Here is a 26,120-nt window from a genome sequence, read left to right on the forward strand (position 1 = left end):
AAAACTCAAATCCTACTCATTCATTGCTAATATAGGATGAAAAAGTGAATTACCTTTACATTCAGATTTGCTACATATTAACTGTGTGGCTATAGCCAAATTATTTAACCTGTGGAAGGTGAGGGGAAGAATGGATTGGAGGGAAGGATGACTTGCAAACTTTCAGCTTTGATCACATAGGTTGAGTGTGGTGTTACTATGTCATTTATGAAAATAGAAAGATAGAATAGAAAAATGGGCTTGGTAGTGAGATAGACAAATTGGGTTTTAGAAATGCCAGTGTGAGGTGCTTGTAAAACTTTCAAATGAAGATGTTTGGCAGGCAGTGGGAGATATGATCCTGAAGCTCAGAGATTTAGGGATCATCATTCATTTCATAGGGAGTGAGTGAGGTTGGGAATACATAAGATGATTTTGGAAGATAGATTGAGATAAGAAAACTAGTTGATTAAAGAAGGAACCTGGAAATTCTGACATTCAGTAGTGGGCTGAAGATAGGACTTTGGGTCTGATATTTTAGATAAAGAGGAGTCCAAACAAGAGGTGGAAAAGTTCAAACAGAACCAGGAATGCAGGATGGTCAGGAACAAATGAAGAATTTCAAGAAAGAGAAAACTATTAAAAGTGTCAAATATACCTTTTTTAAAAGCTGAAATAATTTAATGGAATGGAGCTCCAATTTCCACTAGGATCATTAAGCAATGTCTCATGGGCTACAGTCATCATTCCTGAGGAAGGGTCTAGTGGAGGAGGGAGCTGAGGACCTATGGCCAGGCACCCCTAGTAACCTCTCAGTACAAGTAGGCTTGTTTCTTTGAAATATGAAATTCTTGAATATGCCTTTTAAGTGGAATTAACATTTCCATTTTATCATGACATGAAAACTTTGGAAAAGGCTATCTTAGCAGGTTATTGAATGTTCTGGGATGTCCCAGTGGAGTCCAAGGATGAAGCAGAATTATTTTTTCCCTAACCATTTCTTTCTTTTTGCTCTGGACTGAAGATTTTTTTCCTTCCCTATCTTATTCTCTCAGATACCACTTCTCTTTCTAGGATCATCTTCCAAATAAACCATGTGTACCCAAGGTTCTACTTCCAGAGGAAGCTAAACCAAAATGGTGGGAGAGAAGGTAGGAAGGAGGAATTAAATAAATTAGTTGATATTTATTATTTGAATTATGGAAATTGGGTCACAAGAAGGAATACTTTCTACCTAGATTCTTGACTATGAGTTCCTTACCTGAGAAAAGTGAATACCCTGTAAAGTGATCTCTATGCTAGTACACACACACACACACACACACACACACACACAGCTCTCCCTTCCGATAATAATTTCTAGGCCTTTGGGCAAATAGCAGCTAAAATTTGATATTTGACCAAACACAGTACTGACATGCCGTGGATATCTCAGATCCACTTTTAATATTTCAGGCATCAGATAAAGGTGAGGCCTTTGCTAGACAGAATGCTTCCTTTGGATGCTTTTGGAAACCAGAGGAGTGGAGCTCTGAGGTTAAGGAAAGGTAGTGGCAGAAGACTGATCCCATCCAGTAGCCACCCAACATGGCCACTAGGCACTGCCACATGGAGTAAATAGACAGCACAGAATGAGACTACTGGGACACATTCAGTCACACATCACCTGGCCTAGAGAATGACACCAAGGACTCTGGATAGTTCTACAGCCATAAGGTACAACACACTCCACTTTATAAGCTTTGGGGGAGCTTCTTATTACATTTTGTGTCCCACATGTAGTAGGCATCCAATCAAAGGTGAATGAACTCATTATTGCAGATAGTTATTGCTCCTTCCCCAGCTTGATTTGTATAGTTGTGGGGATAGTAGTGGCAGTGGTGATAGTTGCCATTTGCTCCACTCCCCTCACTTGACAACTAAGGAAAGAAAGCCAGACAGATTAAATGTCCTGCCCAAAGTATATAACCAGCCATTGACATTATTAAAACATTGTCTCTCAAACAAATATTTGTTCCATGATTGAGGGGACCTTCTACTTGCTAATGTGCAGGTGAAAATTTAAAGCTAGGGATTTTTATGACCCTTGATATCTTAAGACAGCCAACTATGAGGACTAAAAACTATCCTATCTTCCATAATGGAAGAGGAATTCTCCATGGTTACTCCAAACTTACACACTGCAAAACAATGTCCCATAAGCCATAGTCATTAGCTTTAAGGAAGGGCCTGGGTAAGGAGAGAGTTGAACACTCCTCACCAGTCACCTCTACTAACCTCAAGGTACGAAAAGGCTTGCCTGTTTGCCTCAGTATGCCTTACAAGTAGAATTAGCATTTCTATTTTGTCATGACATGAAAATTTGAGGAAGGGCTATCTTTAGCAGGTGCAGTTGGTTTACTGAACCTTCTAGACAGTCCCAATGGAGTCCAAGCATGAAGCTGTTTTATTTTTCTCCCTGCTCTAACAAATCAACCTTTGATGGTAGTTCAGTATGAGAAAATCCAATAGCTTTCCAGGTACTTTGAGATACAAAAGAACAAGTCCCATTCTGGACTTTCCATTCATCTTTGAAAAGTACAGTTGAATGTAAATCAAAATTTGAGTCTCATATACAGTTCAAAGTTTCTATCCTGTCCCTTGCTCAGGCTTAACCACTATGTCAAAGCCAAAAGTATGGAACAGATTGTAGTCTATTTTTTTCTCTTCCTCCATCTCCTCTCACTTCCTTTCCTGGTTTTCATTGGGTCAGAGGGAAGATGGGTAGAAGAAAGGAAAAAAGCATCTTATCTAGCTGCATCCATTGTTTTGGTTTCCTGTGGACAGGCCGTCAGTACCCTCAATGAATGCAGGTGTGTCACTGCTGCCTCTCCTATGGACCATAAGCCTAGGTTTTTTGGAAGCCCCTTAATATTTCCCTTACACGGTGACATGCTTTTTGGCTAACTTTTCAGACACTTCCCTTCATTCCTATTCCAAACAACATGTTTACAATATCTTATCTTGATCACACAGTCTGGCAAAGTTCAACAAGAAGATTCAAGCCAATATTTTCTGCAATCAGCACATGGCACAGAAAACTCATTCATCCTTGCTGAGTCAAATGCAATGTGCAGGCTCCCCATTACTGTTGTCTTCCTCATTTTCCATGGGACTGCTCCAGACAACATCTAGACTTCAGACATTATCAGACAACCAAGAGACAGTTTTGTTTTCACCTGCTCCCAAACTCTTCAGACCCATGTCAGGTTGCAGAAGTCATTCTCACTGCAACCTATTCTCCCCAAAGTTGGAACTGCTACTCCACAACATGCGCACAAATAATTGGAGAGGAAGGCACTAGTCTTCCCTGCTTTCAGGCATCCAAAAATATCTACAAATGAGACCCTCACTTTTCTGAGAAGAAAAGCACCTCAGAGAGTTGAGGGTAAACCCACCCCCTCTGTCTACAAATCACAAATCACATGTTTTCCAATTTCAAGGCTTTTTATATAGGCAGGAGGAGGTGCTATGATCTTTATCATTTTCTGTATTGTATTCTTAAGTTCAGGGGACCATGTCTCTTGCCCTCTTTAAAATATGATATTGTTGACTGCCTGTTATTCTCAATTTTGAAGTTTTATATGAAATTCTTACATGAAGATATGCCTTCTTTAAATCCTGTTAATAGGAAATTTATATTTACAAATATAAAAAGGAAACACGTCCTAAAGGGAATGTTACTCTTTAGGTAAAAACAAAAAGAATGTTTTATCAGATAAACTAGACAGACAACATCCTGTAAAACGCATCCCTGGTGCTTTCAAAAAACATAAGCTACCCAGGAAAATATGCCCTACAGACACATAAACCCCACTAGAAGAGTGGCCATGCTTGGTGACGAATTCACCAGAACAGCTTACCTTCGGCTTTCCCTCTTCATTTGTGAGACACCACTGGCACCACAGCTCAGTTCCTAGTGTTTGATTCAAGGGTTGCTGAACTGGATAATTCACTTTGAACACATTTTTTTTGCAGCTCAAAGTTGGCAACTTTCCCCGGGCTTTCTACCGTTCTTATTTGTCTTTTAGAATCTCCAAACCTCAGACCCTATCAGCTTGTCCAGCCCAGATGTCCACCTCTCCCCACTTTCTCACCATAGGAGCCCTCCGCAGTTCTCTGAAGGTATTTGGTTCTCTATTTTCTCTCAATGCCAGCTCTAAAACTGAAACTCAGAAAAAGCAAAGAAGGTGACACAAGACTTACTAATAGCAAAGAGAATGGTTTGGGGCTGAAATAATGTAAGTTAAAAAGAAGGAAATGGCTGACTAAAATCAACCAACCAATTTGCATGTCTCCAAATATTCACTCAACTCATGTGACTGCAGCTCCCAGTTTAGCACTTGCCACTGATCTTAGGAATCAGTTTTGTAAGCTGGTTGGTTTTTAATGAATTTGTTCAGTTATTTATCTACTTTTATCCTCAAAATGCTCTTGGCTCTAACATATGTTAAGAAAAGGTTAAGTCACCTATTTTGTGGCCTTATTTTGTGCCTAGAACTGTATCAGACATTTTTTGCATGTTCTCTCACAGGACTGAAAGGAAAGATTCCTTTTTTTTTTTTCTGCTCCTTCTCAATTTAAAGCCATTTTCATCTTGCAAATATTTTAGGTATTTCATACCTGTGCTCAGGCCTCATCAGAAACAAACAGCTTTAATTTTTGGTTGTTGAACACAGCACCAAGAGCAAGTCAAAAGGGTGGCTACCAATTATGTTTTATTTATGCAAAGGAATAAAAATACACTCCTTCAAGTGAAGGGTGAGATGCAGCACAAGGCAGTGCATTTTTACAAGGCAAATGGAAGCCTTGATTTACTCCCTGTTCACTAAAACTTTATGGCTTCCTCATGAAATGGGACAGGTTGCTTTCTGTCTCTTAGATGGTAAATATGGTTAATGTGCTGAGTAGTGCATACCCGCTCTTGGGCTGTTTATTATGAACAGGAGTTATTTAGTGACTCTTCATTTGTCACAGAAATAAGTCCCTCAAGATCATCAAGGGCCACAGAAATGATGCTCAGCCCAAGGCACCATTGCCTGGGGATCATACTAGATAACAAAGGAGGCAGGAAAAGAAATAAAGAACATTCTTCATTTCTTCTCCATTCTTGAAATAGCATAGTCTCAAGGCTTTTGAAGGCAAAGGGGTAATTATTCATTTCAATTTAGTAACATCTTTTGAGTCCACAGTAGGGCAAAAGAGCAAAAGTAAGTAGAAAAGGAAAGTGGCTTTGGCCTTTACTAGTAGTGTGGTCATGGGCAACTCATTACATTATCAGAAATGCTCAGGCCAATTAAGTTGAGGTTTAGAATAAGGGGGGCCCTCGGGATACACAGTAGAGCAATCACAGACCCAGAGATCCCTGCTTCGGAGCAGAGCTATCCAACAGAAATATAGCATGTGCCACATAGCAATTTCAAGTATTTTACTTAATCCAATATTATCCTATTGACAGGTATTCACCATCAAAATTATTTATCAGATAGCTTGCATTCTTTTTTCCACACAAGTATTTAAAGTCTGGTGTGTATTATATGTACTTACAAAACATCTCAACTTGGGCTGGCCATATTTTAAATGCTCAATAACATAATAATGGTCAATGCATCTTGGCTCAAACTTTAATATGCTCAAACTTTTAGGATCTTGTTAAAATTCAGGGCCTCACATTTTGAATTTCCAGAAGCCCTCAGGTGATGCCAATGTCATTCTTGATGGATTAAACTTTGAGCAGCAACTAAGAACCCTTCAGTGGTGTGCTGCCCTGGTTCTCAGAACCAACAGTACGGATCTCTTTCTGAATCCATATTCAGTAATAGCGTGATAGTAGCCTGAAATCAACTATAGTATAAACCAAAAAAATTGGTAAGGACTACAAATTGGGACATTACTTTTTTTCTGGAAAGCTGGTTGCTAAAAACTTACCAAACATTCCTGTTCGTGGTCCAGTGGGGAATCCCACAATTTATGGCTCCTCTCTAAGTAATGAGATAATGAATAATCCTCTGCTCTTTCTTCTTCTGCTTCTTGTCTGTAATAGTTTTGATAGTTAACATTTACTGTTCATATTTTTTCAAATATACTCTTTTAAACAAAAGAACACAACACAAGCGATAAGGAACCTACATCTAGTAACTGTTGTGCCACAAAACAAGTCTTTGTAATCTAAACAAGTCCTTGAACCCTGATACTTTCCCTACCTATATAATGGGCCTAACCACATTACCTGTTTCAGGTACCTGTTTGAAAAATAAAGTAAGGTGATATATTTGCTATCCAAGATGGCTTGACCCAAATCCAAGGAAAACAATGAGACTAACTAGCGACCTCCATCATCAACAGGTCTGGGGCTCTGAGTGTTGTCAGCTTCTCTTTTGGGTTACAGTATTATCAAAAGCAGAAAGAAAGTCTTCAGTTCTGAGGAGTACGGCTATCTTGTTACCAATTTGCTATACTCGGATTCCTGGCCAAATCCTGTCCTTGTTGGTTAACAAAGGTTCATCAGCCAAAACAATCTTTACAAAAGAAATTTATGGGATAAAAGCTTCCTGATTTCAAACTCTACTACAAATCTGTAGTAATCAAAGTAGTGTAATGCTGCCAAAAGTAGATATGTATTGTACATTAGAATTTAAAATCTCTAAATTAGAATATAATCTACATTAAAATTGAGAGTCCATATATTAGAAACATATATACATATATAAGAATCGAGAGCCCATAAATAAACCCATATAAGAATACTTCAACTGACTTTGATTTTGATAAGAGGTGCAAAATGAATCAATGAAGAAAGAATACTCCCTCCAACAAATGGTGTGGGGACAAGAATATCCATATACAAAAGAGTGGAATTGGACATCTACCTCACAGTTTTAAAAATTAATTCAACTTGGATCAAATACCTAAATGTAAGATCTAAAACTATAAAACTCTTAGAAGAAAACAAATATATAAATCTTTGTGACATTGAGTTACACAATAGCTTCTTAAATATGATACCAAGAGCACAAAATATAATTTTGACTTTGTCAAAATTGTGAAGTTTTGTGTCAAAGGAACATTGTCACTGAAGTGAAAAAACAGCCCACATAAAGGGAGAAAATACTTCCAAATCACTTACCTGACAAGAGACTGATATCCAGAGTATATAAAGAACTCTACAATTAAATTTTTAAATGGGCAAAGGACTTCAATAGACATAAGCACATGAAAAGCTCCTTAACAGCACTAATATTTCAGGAAATATAAAACAAAAGCACAATGACATACCACTTCACATCTGCTAGGAAGACTATTTTTAAAATAACAGAAAATAACAAATGTAGGCAAGGAAGTAAGAATATGAAATTGGAACCATTCTGTACTGATGATGAGAATGTAAATGTTGCAGAAGGTATGGAAAACTATTTGGCAGTTCTTCAAAAAATTAAATGTACAGTACTATATGATATACCAATTCTACTCCTAGGTATATATTCAAGAGAAAACTTATATGTGAATGGTCACACACACACAATTCGTACAACTCTTCATAGCAGCATTATTTAGAATAGTACAACACTGAAAATCCAATTGCTCATCAATTGGATGAATGGGTAAACAAAATGTGATGTATGCATACTATAGAATATATTCAGCACTAAAAAAAGAAAAACAGCTAGGCATGGTGGGGCATGTTTGTAATCCCAGCAACAGGAGAAGCTAAGGCAGAAGGATCACAAGTCCAAGGCCAGCCTGGGCAACTTAGTAAGATTCTGGCTCAAAAAGTAAAAGGGGTGGGGGTTGGGATCAGAGGTAGAATGACCCTGGGTTTGACCCAAAAAAAAACAGAATGAAGAACTAGTACATGCTACATTATGGGTAAATCTTGAAAACATTATCCTAATTAAAAGAAACAAGGCACAAAAGACTACATATTATATAATTCCATTTATATGATATATCCAGATAGGCAAATCCATGGAGAAAGAAAGCAGCCGTTGCCAGGCACTAGGGACATTGGGTAGTGACTACTTAGCACAGGGCTTCTTCTTCTTTTTTTTTTTTTTTTTTTTTTTTTTTTTGAGTGGTAATAAGTTCACTAGTGACAACCTTTAATGCACTCAACAAATAGGGACAACTGTGAACTGGATATTGTACTGGGCCCTGAGGATAAAATGTCAAGCTTGACTGATACTGTCCCTGCCTCAGGGATCATACTATTGAGTCTACATTTATCTACCTAATCCCCCGCAATCAGCCCAGCCTGCCACTGTGAATCAATTAATTCCACACTCTGCCATGACCAGATGTCTTGTACTAACCCAAGATACTGTAGAGGTTGCTGTTGAGTCTTAACTGGTTCAAGTTATATATTATATTTCTAGCTTTTGGCAGAATAATTTTAATCTTTATACTATGTTTTTCTTGCATGTGTGTCTGTGTGCTCAAATTCACTTTTTATAAGGATACCATTCATACTGGATTAACATCCATCCTACTCCACTATGCAGTCATCCATAGCAGTACCCCTTACCCATGGTTTCATTTTCTGTGGTTTCACTTATCTATAGTCAACAACAGCCTGAGAATATTAAATGGCAAATTTCAGAAATAAACAATGCAGAAGTTTTAAATCATGCACTGATCTCAATAGTGTGATGAAATCTTCCACCATTCCACTCTATCCTACCTGGAACATAAATCACCCCTACGTCCAGTGCGAGTATGCTGTATACACTACCCACCAATTAATTACTTAGTAGCAATCATAGTTACCAGATCAACCTATCATGGTATCAGAGTTCTTATGTAGAGAGTTTAGTTCCAGGCATCCATTGGAGGTCTTAGAATGCCCCCATGATAAAGGCAACTACTATAATTAAATCTGCAATAACCCTATTTCCACAATAACATTCTGAAGTACTGGGGTTAGTTCTTCACCAGGCAAATTTTGGAGGGATGAAGTTCAACCCATAGGACGGACACACACACACACACACACACACACACACACACACACATACACACACACAAACACAACCCTCTCGATGGGCATGAAATTAACTTTACTGGCATCTCTAAAAGATGGAAAGGGCAATTTAATTCTTCCCTAGCTCCAAAAGAGACTACTGGGATTCAAAAAAATTATGGGATTAGGGGCTCCAATCTCAAGGTTTCAGTTGGATATACTTTCTCCTCTTTTGAAGCAATGTCTCTGTTCTTATGCCATCACTTCTGCTGTTACAACCACTGACAAGCCATCAGATTCCTGAAGGTTCTGACCTTGGTCAACCCAGGTATCAAGTGAGTAGGTGGCCCTTGAGCATTTCTCAGATGGTGCTGACAGCATCTAACAGCAGAGCAAGCACTGGGATGGATAAGAGCCGGGCCCAACACATGGCATTCCTCTCAGGATGCTTGTTCTGACTGCTTTCTTCAACAACTCAGAGCTGTTGGCAGCTGTGGTTGCAGAGAACCAGCAAGTAGAGGCCATAGGAACTAAATTCAACACATTTGCAACTGAAGGGACAAATTGCCCATCAAGTCAGTCCCATTAAAGATTGCTATTTATCATGTTTCAGTGTCCTCAAAAATCTTTACCAGACCCAAATTTAGTTTACTGAGACAGTATCTACAAATCTGATATAATCTAGTCTTTAAACTAGTCGATCATCAGCAAATCTTCTAAACTATCTCCAAACCAAAATTATTCCCTTTAAAATAGTGCCAAAATAGAAGAGCAGGCTATTGCCTTAAAGAACATGGGGAGGTAAGTAGCTTTGCAAAAACTCATATAGATGCCTGACAAATAAGTGTCACCTCTCAGAGACAGATCATAGAAACGTGGACACCCAGACAACTCAGCTGAAAATTAAAAGCAGAAAAAGGATTTGTGTTAATGCTAGCTATTCAGAGGCAGTGGTACAGACTCCCTGCAAGGGAGCCAGAGAACAGAGGTGCTGTCCCTGCCTCAACACAGACTGTAGAATGTCACCTAAGTTGTTTCATTTCTCCGAGACCCATATTCCCTGCTTGTGAAATGAAGGGTAGCATTTAAAGATCGTCAATGTCACTTCTGTTTCTGACATTTTGTCTGGGAAGAAAACCAGGCAAATAAATTAGCAACATATTCTCTAAATGAAGAGCAGGTTCCAAGGAGGCACGTAGCTTCTGCTTTGCTGAAAGTTGCTAAGTCCCAGTAAACACCCCCTCCCATAATGTTACCTCAGGCACACTAGAGATGAGTTCTAAAGGTCGAGATATGAAGATTCAGAGGCACCAGCATGCAATATTGACTCTGACTCTCCTGAGAACATGTGAGTCAGAAGCCCCAAGCACAAGGGCAACTCAGTGTTGCATACAGAGACAATGTAGACTACAGTGGCATGGGCTCTGACAGGATGGGACATGGGAACAGACAACCATCACAATGGACAAAGTGAGTCAAACCACAATGCTTACCACCAAAAAGCTGCACCAGAACCTTACAACTAGTTATTCAAGGAACTGGAACCTCAGAAAGGAGAGATTACAATCAGGAATAAATATCTATTCCAGAGTTTTCAGACCGGCCACAAGTGGGCCAAAATTTGGGCAGGAGACTTGTCCTGTTTGGCCTACACAGTGTTTTCCAAAAAGTTTAGTTTCCCACTTTAAAAAACTGGGCAAATTTTTCTATATAAAATGTGGATTTAAAGCTTCTCTCAAAAATTAGAGCACCTAGTAATATCACTGGGCCTACATTCTTTACCTGGTTACTACCAACTGGAGCTGAAGAACACCTGCCTACCACACAATAGATGAAACAAGTCTTCCCAATTTGTTGCGTGCTTGGTCCTCAGTTTTACTAATGTATGGTTGTTCTCTGAGCTCAACTAGGACTAAAGAGAGTAAAGCCCAATCACAACTGTGCTGTATTTAGAGATACAGGGATAAGTTTTGTCTCTGCCAGGCTTCACATTCCTAAATAATAACCATGGACCAAGGAAGAGGATCCATCAAAATCATCAGTCAAAAAAGACGCTAGAAACAAATTCAAAGACCACTATAAAAGAAACTACTGCATAAAAAGTAGTATATCCATACTGTGGAATATTATCAACTATTGAAAATAATCAGATAGTTTATACTCAATCAGGGCAACTTCTGCCCTCATGGACATTTGCAATGTCTGGAGACATTTTTGGTTGTCAGTGCAGAGCAGCGTGAATGTACCATTTTAATATGACAGACAAAAATCCATGCTTGGAAATGTGAGAAACAATACTGTAATATGATTTACATTAAATCAAATATTTTTTATCTATATGCATAAAAAGTTAAATGAAAGAATAGGTCACCAAATGTTAACGGGAGTAATCTCGGAGTGTTAGCATTCCAGGTGATTTCTTCTTTCCACTTTATACCACTTGGAACTGTGCAACTACTTTTTAAATGAGCATTAATTATTTACATAACCAGAAAAACACAGTAAAGATGTTTTTCATTGTGAAAAAAAATTAATACATAATTCACACACATCACCTTCAATAATAGATTTATTTACCACCCCACCGAACCTTATCTCTGTGCCATTAATAAGAACAATCATAATTGATTGGCATTGCTTTCTTTCCTACCCAAGCTCAAAAGGGTCTTGTTCACAGGGCACAGAGAAAGGACACATATTTCTTACAAGAGAGGCCCAGGGTCAGCACCTGACAAAGTCAGAAAGAAATCAATGATGACCAGCTTACAGGACAATGGCTCCTCACCCTCTCCTAGTCAACAAGTTTCTTGAGTGAAAAGATCTCCCAAAAATACAACAGGGCACAAAGATATGGGCCCTACATTTAACAAGCTTACACACTATTTAGGAGATGTACAAAATAAAGCAGAGCTTACTGATGGGGATGAAGTGAAAATAAATCCTAGACCTGTCATTGTCATTGCCTAGCTTATACTAAATATGTGTGTACCCTTTGATGGATAATACCCAATTGATTATATGCCCAGTTTTAGGACAACCGCCCTGTCTTTATATCATGCCAACCACTTTTTGGTCTAAAAATTAGGACTGCTGGCAGTATCAGAGACTCCAAAGAGCTGGAGCTTATTGCCAGTACATCTGTTCCTGTGGAAGCAGACAGCAGAACAGGGCCAAAGACTGACTGCTCCATAAGTGAAGATTAGCTTCCCTTGCATGGATGTCATAAGATCATGGGTTGAGTGTGCAGTGGCAGGAGGACCTCTGCCCCATTGCCTCACCTCTTATGCAACATGTCTTACAGACCCAGTTGGTCTCTCCCTAAAATCTATGAGTTGATGTGTATTTGGAGAGAACTCTATGAGCATGTAGAACTTATTTTTATGTGAGCATCAGCAGGAGTTATGACTACATACATCAATAGGCAAGAGGGCCAGGGATTTAGCTCAGTGGTTCCACCACCTGCCTCGCAAGCGGAAGGACCCGAGTTCGATCCCCAGTACCAAAAAAAAATAGGCAAGAATTTCAGGGCAAATGATAGGATGTTTGGGAATCAGTGCAAGAATGTGTATTTGGCAATAAAAATATTATATGTCCTAAACTATTCAGCAAAATTAAACTTCAAGTTAAAGAAGTTAGCCAATGTGCATAAAAATAAAATAAGCTTCTGAACCATGCTATGCACCATGTATTATGCTAGATATTTTGGAGGGAAGTCTACAATACTCATAAAACACCTACAGAGAAATCTCATTATTTTCATTTAACAGATGAGGAAAATGAGGTTCAAGAAATCTAGACATATCACCCAGATCCATCCAGCCATTAAATGCCAAAGCCCAGAGTCAACCCATGCCAGTCAACCCATGCTATTTCCATTACACCATGCTTTTCTCCATGTTTACTCCTGCTAACAGATGTCCCAAAGAAAAGGAGCTTGCATGGTAATTTAGAACTGCTAACATCAAAAGCTGATGTTTTCTGGAGGTAATGCTTATACTAAATATATGTGTGCCCTTTAATGGATAATACCCAAATTATATGCTATTACGTAGGTTAGGTATAATAACTGAATATCTAGAGATTCAGTGGAGTGAAACCAGTTTTATGATTATGAACATAACCAGCAGTGTTTCATTTTTAAATTTTTCTTAAAGCATGATAAAATAGCCAATGATGTTGGGTAAATAGAAAAACCTAAGGGAGGTTATTATCAATTTCATATCTACAGTTGAATACAGGGATTGCTAATTCTATTTATTAAAGTACAAAGTAGTGTTCATTATAATTGAGACCTCATGTGAATTCTCTGTGATGGGCAGGTTAACTTCAAATTAACATGTCCCAAGCTTGTGAGTCTCAGCTGGCTTCTCTTAAGACAGCTTTTCATTAAATACAGAAATGGGTCTCTAGGAACCAGTCTCGCTTGGGTTGTGATGATTGTTCTGCTAATTTCATAAACAGTGTTTCTCAATAGTTTTTGTAATTTTAAAAAAATTATTATGCATTTGGCAAAGTTAGCTGTATCCATTTAAAAAGTAACAATTAGATACTAATTTTTATTCATAATTTCTATCACTCTAGTGATAAAGTCTGTCTTCAGAGTATATTCATAAAACAAAGCTTGCTCAACTAATTTATTTGCTGCAGTTTTATTTAAAAAAAATACCATGGCTTTCTTTTCTTCAATTTGGTAGGGCTTTGTCTTAATATGGTGTTGTAATATTTAACATGCTTTTCAAACTGCACAAGACCCACCTACCTCTTCTTCCAAAAAAAATCCTGATTTTTCCCTCTAGGACATCTAGGCATTCTCCAGAATCACAGTCTTGAAGTTTAATTAATTAAAAAAATAAGAGAAGAAACTGTCCATAGACTCTGCTCATCCTCATTCTGCCTTTCCATGCTGAAGAAGCAGCTCAAGCCCTTGTTTAAAGTGAGAAAGAACTTACAAGAGAAGGAAATAATAACAAGAATGAAAGGAAAAACTGAAAAAATGGATAATAGAGATAGAAGAATAAAGGGAGGAGAAAACATTAGAAAAGCAACCAAAGTTGTCAACTAAGAAGGTTGACTGTAGAGAATAGGAGAGAACATTATAATAATAATTTTAATTGCTATAAATAGCTACCATTTACTAGGATCTTGTCATGTGATACAGAGATGCATGGATGAATAGATGAGATGAATGGGTGAATGGACAGACAAACAGGTACACATATACACTAAACGTGCATATTTTCATTCAGTTTAACTCATTAATTTAATCATAACAAAAACAAACCCTGATTTTACTCTGAAAAATCTGAGGAGTCACAGCCAGTAATTTCTCCAAGGCAGCAGAACCAGAAGCCAAACCCAGTTTATATGGCTCCAAATCCCACATTGTTATTTACTACACCAATATTTTGAAAAAATACCAAAGAATATGTACACTTAGTTGCATATTCTCTATTCAGATTTCTCATCTCCTGACATGACACTGTTCCAATGATATGCCCACTGTTGAGGAATCACATAAGAACTCACTTTTGAAAACTTCCACTCAGCCTTGAGTACACTCTTCTGATAATCTTGAATAGTGATACAGTTTCAAGTCTTTAGAGTGGAGCTTGCTCAGTGGACAGCCAGAAGTCACTCATAGCAAAGCTGGTCAACACTTTGGGCAACACTGCTACATGATATCATTTGAAGTTTAAAGTAAAACAGTGTGATTGTTTTGTGTGTCTTATCAACTATCAGAGAAAAAATTCCTAAAGATGAGCTGCTGGTGGATTCTGAGCAAAAACTCCATCACTGCAATAAATATGGAGCTCCTTCAAACTTCAACATTGTACTGGTATATTTAAACAGCAGACTAGTGACAATAAAGTCATACCCTAACCATCCTTCAAGGAAAATCAATTTAATATTACTTCATCTACTGCTGAATAGAGCATTATCAAAAAAGAAAAAACCTGGTAAATACCTCATAATCTTCAAAGTTAATATTATGACATCTTATCTTGTACCATAACTTGTTGCTGAAAAGTCTAAACAGAAATGATAATGACCTTGGGGGATTATTGCCTTTAAACTTCAAACTTCTAATTGTTGTGAGCAAGATGATAGATGACAAGGCATTTAGAATCGAATGCCTGCCCATCTCTAGCTCTGAAACAGACTCATCTGTGGACATCTAACAGGGTTGCCTCTAATGCACTTGAAGAATGGCATCATATATGGGCTGGAAAGGCTCCTCTGCCTTCATGGTCAATATAGCAGGTGATCTCTCATGAACGGTTACTGTTTTTCTCAAGAGTTGCCAATTTTCATTACAGCAATGGCTGGAGGAGAGCTGAAATGTCAAAGGAAAAGAAAATTACTGGGCAGCCCCCTTTTTTTTCCATTAGAATTTTGGCAAAGCAAGTAAGGCAAGGACAGACAAGGTAATGAAGGGGTTGCACAAGCATTTATTTCACTTTTATTTTCCCTTTGAGAAAGTGTCAATAAAATTAGCAGTGTTCTAATAACAGAAAGGATTATAAAAGATACATTTATCAACAATATGCAATTTTCCTACTGGAGTGCATAATAAAACTTTTCAAATGCAAATTTCTTATCAATGAAAAATAAAGGGGCAAGATAAAAGGAGAGATGACATGAAGCTAATCCTCCATCATCCCTAAAAGCTAGAAGGATTAAATTTTTAAGTTAACCGATAAATCTCTCCAAACTTAGTTTTAACTTTTATTCTGTGTCTTGTCTGTCAAGGCTTTAGTCAAAGCCTCTTACAAGAAATAATGCTGAGGTAGAGAAGATGAGCCAGTCCCAACACCCGGAAGGAAGCTCCCCTGCCACCATCCCAGGCTCCTAGGGCAGAGAAGCTGAGCCAGTCCCAGCACCTGGAAGGAAGCTCCCCCCTGCTGCCATCTCATGCTCCTAGGGCAGAGAAGGTGAGCTGCGCAGGCACCAAAAGCACCCCCCTCAAGTGGAAATGAGAAGACACGTAAACAAGCCTCCAAAACAGACTTTCGGATCACTTACAACAACCCCAAAGGGAAACGAGATGGAACAGTCTGATACTCAACCACCTGGACTCTCTGAACTGGCAACAAAAGAGGATCTGGGAAAAATGAAATCAGAAATAATTACTCAGATAACAGCAAAGATTGTGCTCATGGTGCAAGACATGATTAATAAATCTAGAGAGGACACAGATAAAAAAATAGAGGATCTGAGGAACATGATGAAATCCCAACATAGGAAACAAATGGAATCCATAAAACAGATACAAACAGATTTCCAGGAGATTAAAAACTCCATCAAAAGTCTGTGCAGCAGAATGAACCAATGTGAGGATAGAATTTCAGATATAGAAGAAAAGATTGCAATGAGTGACCAGGAAAAGAAAAATTGCTTTAAAATTGTAAAGGAACACGAGAAATCAATCCAGCAGCTGCTAGACGATGCAAAGAAGAATAACATAAGACTGACTGGAGTCAATGAAGAAAGAGGAGAGAGTGCAGATGACACAAAAAAACTGTTCACAGAAGTGATGGCAGAAAACTTCCCAAGGAGGGGAAAAGAATTTGACATACAGATAAGTGAGGTATATAGGACTCCAGCTAGCCTTGATCAAAAAAAATCTACACAGAGGCATATAATAGTTAGGATTCCAGAAATCCAACAGAAGAACAAAATTCTACAAGCAGTGAGAGAAAAGAAACAAATCACATACAAAGGAAAGCCCATCAGAATCACAGCAGACTTCTCAATGCAAACCCTCAAGGCAAGAAGAGCTTGGAGTGATGTATTTCAAGCCCTAAAGGAAAACAGTCTCCAACCCAGATTGATGTACCCTGCAAAACTATCCTTCAAAGTTGATGGAGAAATAAGATACTTTCATGATAAAGAGCACCTCAGGAACTTCATGAATACCAAAACGGCACTCCAAAAACTTTTAGACAATACCCTAGGAAAAGACAATGAGGAACACAACCCCAGGAAACCCAGCAGAATGAATCCATTGGGCGTGACAAATTAAAGGCAAAGGGGGAGAATCCAACAAAAAGAAAAAGCCATGACAAGGCTTTTAAAACTCTTAACTTCATCTCCCTAATGAGGGTATAATTCAATCTTGTTATTGTACTGATTAGTATTTTTCTGATTCTAGAGTTGCACACCATTCCTTGTGCTATACTGGCTATTTTTCATCTTCTTATGTCTACTTTTTAATTGGGTTGTCCATTAATGAGCTCTAAGAATTCTTTATATATTCTGGTCATAGGTTATATGCATTGTAAATATGGTCTGTTTAAGGACTACTTTTCATTTTAATGATGTCATTTAAAGTTCTAAATTTTGATGGAATCTCATTTATCAATTTTTTTCTTTTATACATCATGTCTTTTGTATACTATGTAGTTCTTACCTACCCTGAATTCATAAACATTTTCCCTTATAATTTCTTCTTAAAATTTTATACTTTTAGACTTTCATATTTAGATTCATAGATCCCTTCAAGTTATTTTCATGTATGGAAAAAAAGGGTTGAGGTTAATTTTTTATATACGGACACCAGGTGTTCTAGTGCCGTTTGCTGAAAACACTATCTCTTCTTTGGCTCTTAAATTGAGTTTATATTCTATAAAATGCTAATGTTAAATAATCTTTCAAAACTCAGTGGACCATATATGCGTGGTTCTATTTCTAGATTCTCTGTTTTATTCCAATGATCTATATGTCTTTCCTTACACCAACACTGCCTTGATTACTGTAGCTTTAGAAGAAGTCTTAAAATTAGGTACTAAATGCCTTCCAACACTGTTTTTGTTTTGTTTTGTTTTGTTTTTAACTTTTCTAGGTCCTTTGTACTCCAACACAACTTTTAAATTTCAATATCCAATTCTTCATTTACAGCAAGTATACACAGACCTGAATTTTTATATATACCTTGTGTTTTCTAATCCTGCTAAATTCAAATACAAGTTCTAGGGGCTCCTAGAGATTTCTTAGTATTTTCTCTGTAGATTATCATTTCATCTACATATAAAGATTTTACTTCTACCTTGCCAATCCCATCCTAATTATGTCATTTTATTGCCAGACTATTTTGGTTGGGCCTAGGTTTCAAAGTTTAATGGACAGATAAAGAGTAAGCATATCTGCCCTTGTTCCCCACGTTAAGGAGAAACCATTGTATCTTCTCCATTCATATAAGGCATTCTCACTGGAAGTATGGAGTACATGTCTTTAATCTGTTGAGAAGGTTCTGTTCTACTTCTAGTCTCCTGATAACTTTTACCATGAACAACTGTGGAATTTAGTCCAATACTTTTTCTCCAACTAGTGACCGGATCATATGGCTTTTTCCTTTCCTCTGTTCAAATGATGACTTTTGGGGGTGGATCTTCCTTCCAGTGCTGAACCAACACTGCCATCCCTAGAACAAAACCACTTTCTACATACTGCCAGATCTGACTTTCAATAGTTTGTTTTGTTAAACAAATTTCTATCTATGTTCATACTTTTTTCTTCTATTATCTTTATCCAGTTTTAGGATTAGCACAATGTTGATTTCCTAAAATGAGCGGAGAAGTGTTCCTTCTTTTTTCTGCTTTAATTGTTTGATATAATTTATCAGTTAAAATGTATATGAGCCTGCTGTTGTCATATAGGTAGTTTTTCAAGCTAGGAATATACTTTCTTTAATAGATGCTATTCAAATTTTATATTTCCTCCAGAGTTAGTATCATTAATTTGTCTTCTAAGGTACTTCTTAGAAGTTGTCAAATTTATTTCAAAAAAGATTTTTGTAATATGCTTTCTATATCCTTTTAAATTCTGTAAAATCTGTGGTAATGTCTTCTAGATCTTGATATTGTAATTTTAAAAATGTATAATTGATATTGTGTAATAGGAAGAAAAGGTCTAAAGGTGCAGGGGAATTGGGAAGGGTAGGGGAAAGGAAAAAAGGGAAAAGAAAAAATATGAGAAAAAAATGGAAACACAGTCTTTGCAAACAGGGAAGGATGGAGGCGGTGAAGGGAGGGCAGGGGAATGGGGTAAAAAATAAGAACCAAGATACTCATGTAATGGTACAAGATCCCAATGATGAATGTAACTGTATTTTATACCTAAAATGTACCAATAAACTTAATGGAAAAAAAAAAGATAGTAAAACAAAAAAAGAAATCATGCTAATTCTTTTGAATTTCAGAGATTGGGTCAAAATCATCAATGCTTTCTCATTGCCTCCAACAGAAAGCCAAAAATCCTCTTATATGTCCTTAATATGAGGCCCCTCCAACAATAAAAGCTATTCATTATTCAGTTCTCTCTGTCCCCTAAACACATTTCTCCTGTTTATCCACCAGACATCCCAAGCTGAAAACTGGTTCCTTGAAAGTTTATGATGCTCTCTGGTCTATCTGATTTCTGTCCAAATCCTCCCTGCCCTCTAAAGCTTTTAAAACAGAAACACTGCCTTTCCTCAGTTTCCTTTCTAAGTCTCACCAGTCGCCTATCCCTCATATAATCTGAACCACTAACTCAGAAGCTGATAACAAGCCATCTTGGACAGATCACATTTTCGTGGATACCACCCTCCCTGGAAGTAAAGTACATGCCTACAAAACAGAGACTATACTGAGCATAAACACATAATAAGCATCTATTTATTGAATGATAGACTCTATGGCCCAATTCCTCTTGTAACAGAGGCACAAGCAGATGAAAAGACAGAGAACGTACGAAGAAAGAGGAGAAACAAGAGCCTAGATATTCCAGTAATTGAACAATCAGCATTTAAATAATGAAGAGTTTATTGTACACTTGAAGGAAAAATATACAGATTGCCAGTGACATTTATATTGTTTTGAGATGTATTGTAATTTGTTAAAGGTTAATTCAGCAAGTCTTAATGTTAAAGGGATTTCCAGGAAGAGCAAATAATTGAACACAAAATATTTCCTGAAATCAAATTCCAAAATCATAAATATTCTGAGGAAGAATTTTCCCCCAAATTACTCTATACTCAAAAGAGTAAATTAAAATCACTATTAAGATATTCACACATGCTGATGATGTTGATCGCCCCTGCTAGTAATAAATGAAAACACTGAAGTTTTCCAGGAACATGATGAGCACCATTTTCACACAACCATTTGAAATCTCCATCTGTTTTTCAAAAGGCTAAAGCTGCAATGTATCCTTCATGAAAAATCCAAGGAGATGCTGCCTGGGCAAAAATGACACCAAACCAAAACAATAATACCTACTTGAAAGTGACAACTACTGTGTTAAAAAGCCAAACTGGTACTAACGCTAAGATACGAAAATCTAGGGTATTTTACATAAAGAAGTGGTATCAATCTCACTGAAACAAATCCATTGAGTGCAGCATCATTTCTTATCTAGTTATTGTTATGGCAGCAAAATTTTATCAACACAGGGGCTGAAACTCAGCCCACAGCAAGTCACCAAGAGTGAAACTATAGCTGGAACATGTGCCAGGTTAACGCTTTCAACTTTTACTCAGATTTTTACTCAGCAACCTTTCTGAAAACAATTATGACTTTGGATGGTTGTAAATTTCAACATGTTTTCAAGAAATGCTTTTAGATTAAGTACCAACATGGTATATGAAGCATGTCTCCAACCTATTCCTACCCTACAAAACATTTTTGTATGCTTGTACATATTTGTTTGAAACAGCATATGAAACTAGAGAAGAATGACACAGCCTTTAAAAATACTTTTTAAAAAACCATAGCATGAAGACAACTGCATTTTCATTTCCATCTGAACACGAATGACCCTGGAAGGATTGGAACAGGAAGACTAATTAAAACCACACAACTTACTCACCCAGGATGCAGGTGTCACATTCATGTAAAGAAAAAAAAAAAAAACTACATCTCAATTAATTTGAAAATTTACTTTGAAAGTCAAATTAGCATTGATCAGAATTGCATTCTGATCTGTGACTAGATAATGCCTCTACCTTCCATTTTATTTTGTTGACTTTAGCTTCTTCTGCATGAAAAATACATTTATAGAAGGGTGATGAATCATTTCTATGATTCCTCTTACAGGCAACAAATATTTACTCAGAATCTGAAATGTTCTAGGTCTTGGAAACAAGAAAACACTCACCATGCCCTCCTAGAGCCAACAGCCTAATCGGAATAGAACCATCAATTAGAAGGAAGATTTGTGTTGCTTCAAAGTATAGTATTTTGCAAGGGTTTAAAGCAAGCTATTTCAATGTAGGTACAGTGATACTCCATAAAAGAAGTATAAACTGAATTTTAAGTAGGATAAACATTGGTGGGTGTAGGGGGAGAGGAAGGATGAGGAAGTGTGTCCAGCAAAGAGAAGGATCAAAGAACCAAAAGACAGGAAAATCTGGGTACAGGAGGACTGGGAACAAGATTACCAGCTGGGACCCTGAGAGGGTCTTGCAGTAGTCCTTGAAAGAGGAATTGCTTACACCAGGCTGAAGGGAAGAAAAAAAAACAGATGCAAGGAATATTTAGGTGGCAGAAACAGGAGGTCACTGTAATGGATTGGATGCAGAATCTAAGGGGAAGAGAGAGTAGCCAGGGTGGACTCAGAGGTTACTGGCTAGAAGAACAAGGTTTGTGGCAGGATTACATACTGGGGTAATGGAAACTTGGAAGAGAACCACATTTCATGTCTGAAAGATAGGCAGATCGAGGTTACAATAACAAATATTAGACTTAATATCTTGTAAACAGGACAAATATTTAGGTTACTTAGACTTAGAAATAAGCTGAAATGAAACTTAGAATCAATCATGCACCTGCATAGTTTTAGACTGGTAAAGAATTATGCAGATCTTCATATTAAAATAGCAAGTGTAGAAGAATTATCCACCCAGATATTGAAGGCAGAATATTAGTTATAGCTATTTCTGAATTGTTACTAGCATCATTAGTTCTTCTAGAAACAAAGGATTTACCTACTTAAGTTCTGCACACATATTCCAAAGTCCTTTTAAATATAGAGTTCACAACAAATGACAGTATTCTGGAGCAAACAAATCCATCAGTTGCTACAGAATTTATGTTAAATTTCAGAAAGCAGAGTTCTGCTTGTGAAAATGCCAGGGGTCTTTTGAAAATCTTCACTGAACAGGGACCCCTGGAGTTTGTATTGATTGGACAAGATCAAATAGAAAGCTTTCATTTCTCTCAAGTGTCTACTTCTTTGTCATATTACTTTAAAGATAACTCATTTAATTATTCTACCCCTTGTAAAAAAGAATGAGTGATAATAATCTTTAAATTGCTCCTTCCCAAACAATTCTTTCACATAAAAACAATCAATTTCTGAAGTTCTTGGATCACACTTTCAATAGTGCCCTAGGCCTGCCATTACCCTAGAGAAGCACTTTTCTCTAGACTGCCATAACACTCAATAGTCACCTTCTGCTATAGCCTTTGCTCAACATACAATTTTTTTGTCACAGGTTTCAACTCCAAATAGCATTGCAAAATCCCTCTCTTCTCTGACATAATCTCTTTCCGATTTGAATGAACATTTTCTCCTGGGCCTATTATAAATAACACCAGGGAGCAGCTGCAGAAGAGAAATGGGCACTTTATAGGTGATTTGGAAATTCAGAGAAACACACAAAAAATTCTGGGCAGTCAGAGATGCAGACACAGAAGGAAGGTTAGAAACATAGGATAAGGCTCACAATATACGACCTTAATGTCCCTCTGACATATAATTTCCTAGTATCAGAGTTGAATAAATCCAGGCCAAATTGATAGGAGTTGGGCTTTCAGCAGCCATGAAATTAGTGCTTTGGCCCAAAGATACCTTGCTGTGGGGGAGGAAGGGGACTGGGGTTTGAGTCAGTGGAAGAAGAACGGAGCTGGTCCTGCAATGGAGCAGCAGAGACTGATGGGACAGTGAAGGCCCAATTTAATGGAAAACCCCTGTTTAATGGAATAAATACAAGGATACTGCCTTTGTCACAAGCCAATCAGATTGTTTATGTACTTGAAATTAGTTCTTTGGAAGCAGTCTGTTCTCTTCTGCCAGTATTCTGGGGATTCATGCAGAAAGAATTTTTTTCCCTTCTGCTATCAAGCACTGAATTTTCAGAGGCAAGCAGAAGGGATACTAAGGTGATTTTTAAAATGTTCCTAATAAGGAGATTTAAATAACAATTATTTGTCCACAGTTCAGCTATTTAACAAGTAAATTGTCACTCAGACCCACAAGGATTGAGGATGTCTGATTCTAATCAATCCATAGATGTTATATTGACCAAAAAAAGTTAAGGAGAGAAAGGTTTACTATGCTTTGTTTTCATTTCTGTCCTGCAGCATATATCTCTTCTTAGTTTGGGGTCAACAACTCTAAAGCAGAGACCTGGGTCCATTACACCAATAGAACTGCAGGAATTTAGAATCAAACCATCTTTCTTGGTTCTGATAACAGATTCCTGCTGATCTACCTTTGATAACCTGTTCGGTATCCCAGGACCTAGGAAGGTCTGTTTTGCCATTACTGGGGGATTTCACCTAACCCTTTCCCCATCCATGACTGTCTTCTTGACCTTTTTTCTAACATTTGGTTGATGAAAATAAACAAAAGACAAAATTAAAGACCATATATTCCTCCCACAGGTATTTACTCAGCATCTTCTGTGTGCAGATTCTGTTCTAAACATTATGGATGCGTCTATGAAAAGTTGTAGACTTGTATTCACACAGGGCAAACAGATCACAAAAAGATGTAGAATGCATGTAATGGCTAAAATGGAAATTTATAGATGGTGCAAAAAAAGAAACAACACAACAGACTGCCACATGGAAATATGATCCTTAATGTACCTTCGCCAGACTCTAATCTCAGGCCTGACTGCAAATCTTTCCTAAAACATGTGAATTTCCTAATAGTCCTTCTGTGGTTACCTTCACAAGAAATGCAAAAAGAAGAAACCAGCCATCACTCTGTGTGACAGCACTTTCCACTGACTACTGCGATGGTTGTTTCACTTTTGAAATAACACCACTCTCATTAAACTTAGATCTTCAGTTTTTGATTTGGTTTGAAACATAAAATAAATCAGAGAAAATGTAGATGAATCAATGAGACCTAGATAAAAATAAGTTTCATTTCTAGTATTAGTTACATACTATTCTAAATAAGATAAACTAGCTATCACAATATTATATGACTGTTTGGTCTTAGGAGAAAATAAGCTCACAAAAAAGCTTTTGCTTGCTTCTGAGGTAGGGTAGACTAGCTATATTTTAATGCACAATAGTCATGGATTGACTTACCAGAGAACAAGCCTGTTGAGGATGACATAAATTCTTTTCAGGTGACACTCTTGCAGGAAGACAGGTCCTTGGGTGGCCTTGGCCAACCTAGCTTTTCCCCCTCTTGCATGCATTCTGGGGAAGAATATACTGAGAGAGCAATACTCTAATATAAAAAAAGAAATGTCTGGGACAACATAAGCTATGTGTCCCTGCTAGAGCAGGATGTTCTGAAATCCGTGTGGTCAGCAGGCCAAGTTGTACCCAGCATGTATAAACCAAGGGTGGGGTGCTTTGGGGGTCTCTCAGCTGCACTATAATACATGCATGTGCAGATGAGACCCCACCTGGCATAGGCAGCTTTTCTGGGCCTCAAAGAAATGGCTCACCATGAATCCTAAGCTTTTATCATTTGTATCTATCACTGAGTAAAAAATCTGCTCTGCCTAACTCATTGTGCAAGTGCTTTTTCTCAGCGGACTCATGCAACTGGTAGAGAACTTTGTAACTTTGAGTCTACCCACAGGTCCTCTAAACTTCTCCCTAAACAAGACAGTTGTCCAAGCAGTCAAGTTCAAAAGAAGTCACATCTTCATTCATCACAAGCATCCCTGAAGAAATAGTTCAGATTGTAAAAATTTCATTTCCCAGAAATAAGGGTGGGAGAAAGGAGAAGGGAGAGTCTTTGCCATTTTATAATTCCAAAACACAAATCAAACCTCTCTTCGTTTGTAAAGTGTCTAATGTCAAGAATGCTCAATGTGGGCAATACATGGGGCTAAGTTACATTTTGTGACTTGACCCTGGTCTTGTTTGACCATCTCACCTGCCTACTCCGGTATCTTAACATTATTCTTCCCAGAACCCCATGACAGAACAGATGTTCGCACCACTTGGGCTCATGTGCATATATATATATATATATATATATATATATATATGGAACACTGACTTCTGACACTACAGTTAGGCTTTTGCCAATACACACAACCATCTTTGCATCTTCTTCCACCCAGTGACTTGTAAATTCCCCTACAGGAAAGACCCTATTCAAATGTAGTTAATTAACCTATGTTCAAATATGCCACTTATTAGGACTGTAGCATTCAATCTGGCTGAATTCCTATGCCTTTTCTCTCAATACAACTCATTTTGTAGTTTGCATCTATTAGTCCATACTCTTACTTTTCCACACATGTGTATATACATATCCACATCCTTTCTCTCCAACTAGATTCCACAATTCATATTCTACACTCTCAACATCTTACATAATACCTCCCATGTTGATAATACAGTATTTGTTACCTGTAATGACAATGAAAAAGATTTGTTCAAGATTATCTTAGAAGTCTCAATTCATAAGCAGGATATACAAACGAAGGGAAGAAAATCAACTAACCTGTATCCTTAATCAACATATTAAGAATTAGATAAAAATTAGCTTTGGACATTTTGAGCAGAAGATGCAAAAGGGTTAGAAATATCTCTGGATTCACTCCTTTTAGATATTGTGTTAGCTTTTTATTCCTGTGACAAAATACCTGAGGAACTCAACTTAAAGTAGGAAAGATTTATTTTGGCTCACATTTCAGAGATTTCATTCCATGGTCACTAGGCTCCAAGGGGAAAGCAGAGGAAAGCTGCTCACTTCATGGTGATTAGGAAACAAAGAGAGAGAACATGTGAGATGCAGCAGCTCCGGACAAAATATACATTTCAAAGGCTCACTTCAGTGACCTAATTCTTCCAACTAGACACCATCTCCTTGAGTTTCATCACTTCTCAAGAGCACCATCATCTTTCAACACATGAGTTTTGGGAGGACATTCATGATCCAACCATGACAGCCATATTCCAGA

The 26,120-nt window shown here is 37.5% G+C and overlaps 1 protein-coding gene across 2 annotated transcripts in view; it reads right to left on the minus strand.

Moving 5' to 3' along the window:
• The window catches only part of Thsd7b (thrombospondin type 1 domain containing 7B), a 1,329,200-nt gene that overhangs the window by 1,176,921 nt on the left and 126,159 nt on the right, over positions 1–26,120 (minus strand). The window contains exon 4 of one of the 2 annotated variants that reach the window (XM_087197681.1): positions 5,947–6,052. The gene's annotated coding sequence lies outside the window, so the exon portion shown is untranslated. Of the gene's footprint in view, positions 1–5,946; positions 6,114–26,120 lie in introns of those variants that run through there. The other variant, XM_087197682.1, reaches the window with a different exon arrangement.

This window comes from Heterocephalus glaber, unplaced genomic scaffold (genome assembly GCF_053883595.1).
Source record: "Heterocephalus glaber isolate CG9 unplaced genomic scaffold, H.glaber_assembly_v1.0 deba00000347, whole genome shotgun sequence".
In the NCBI taxonomy this organism is placed as follows: domain Eukaryota; kingdom Metazoa; phylum Chordata; class Mammalia; order Rodentia; family Bathyergidae; genus Heterocephalus; species Heterocephalus glaber.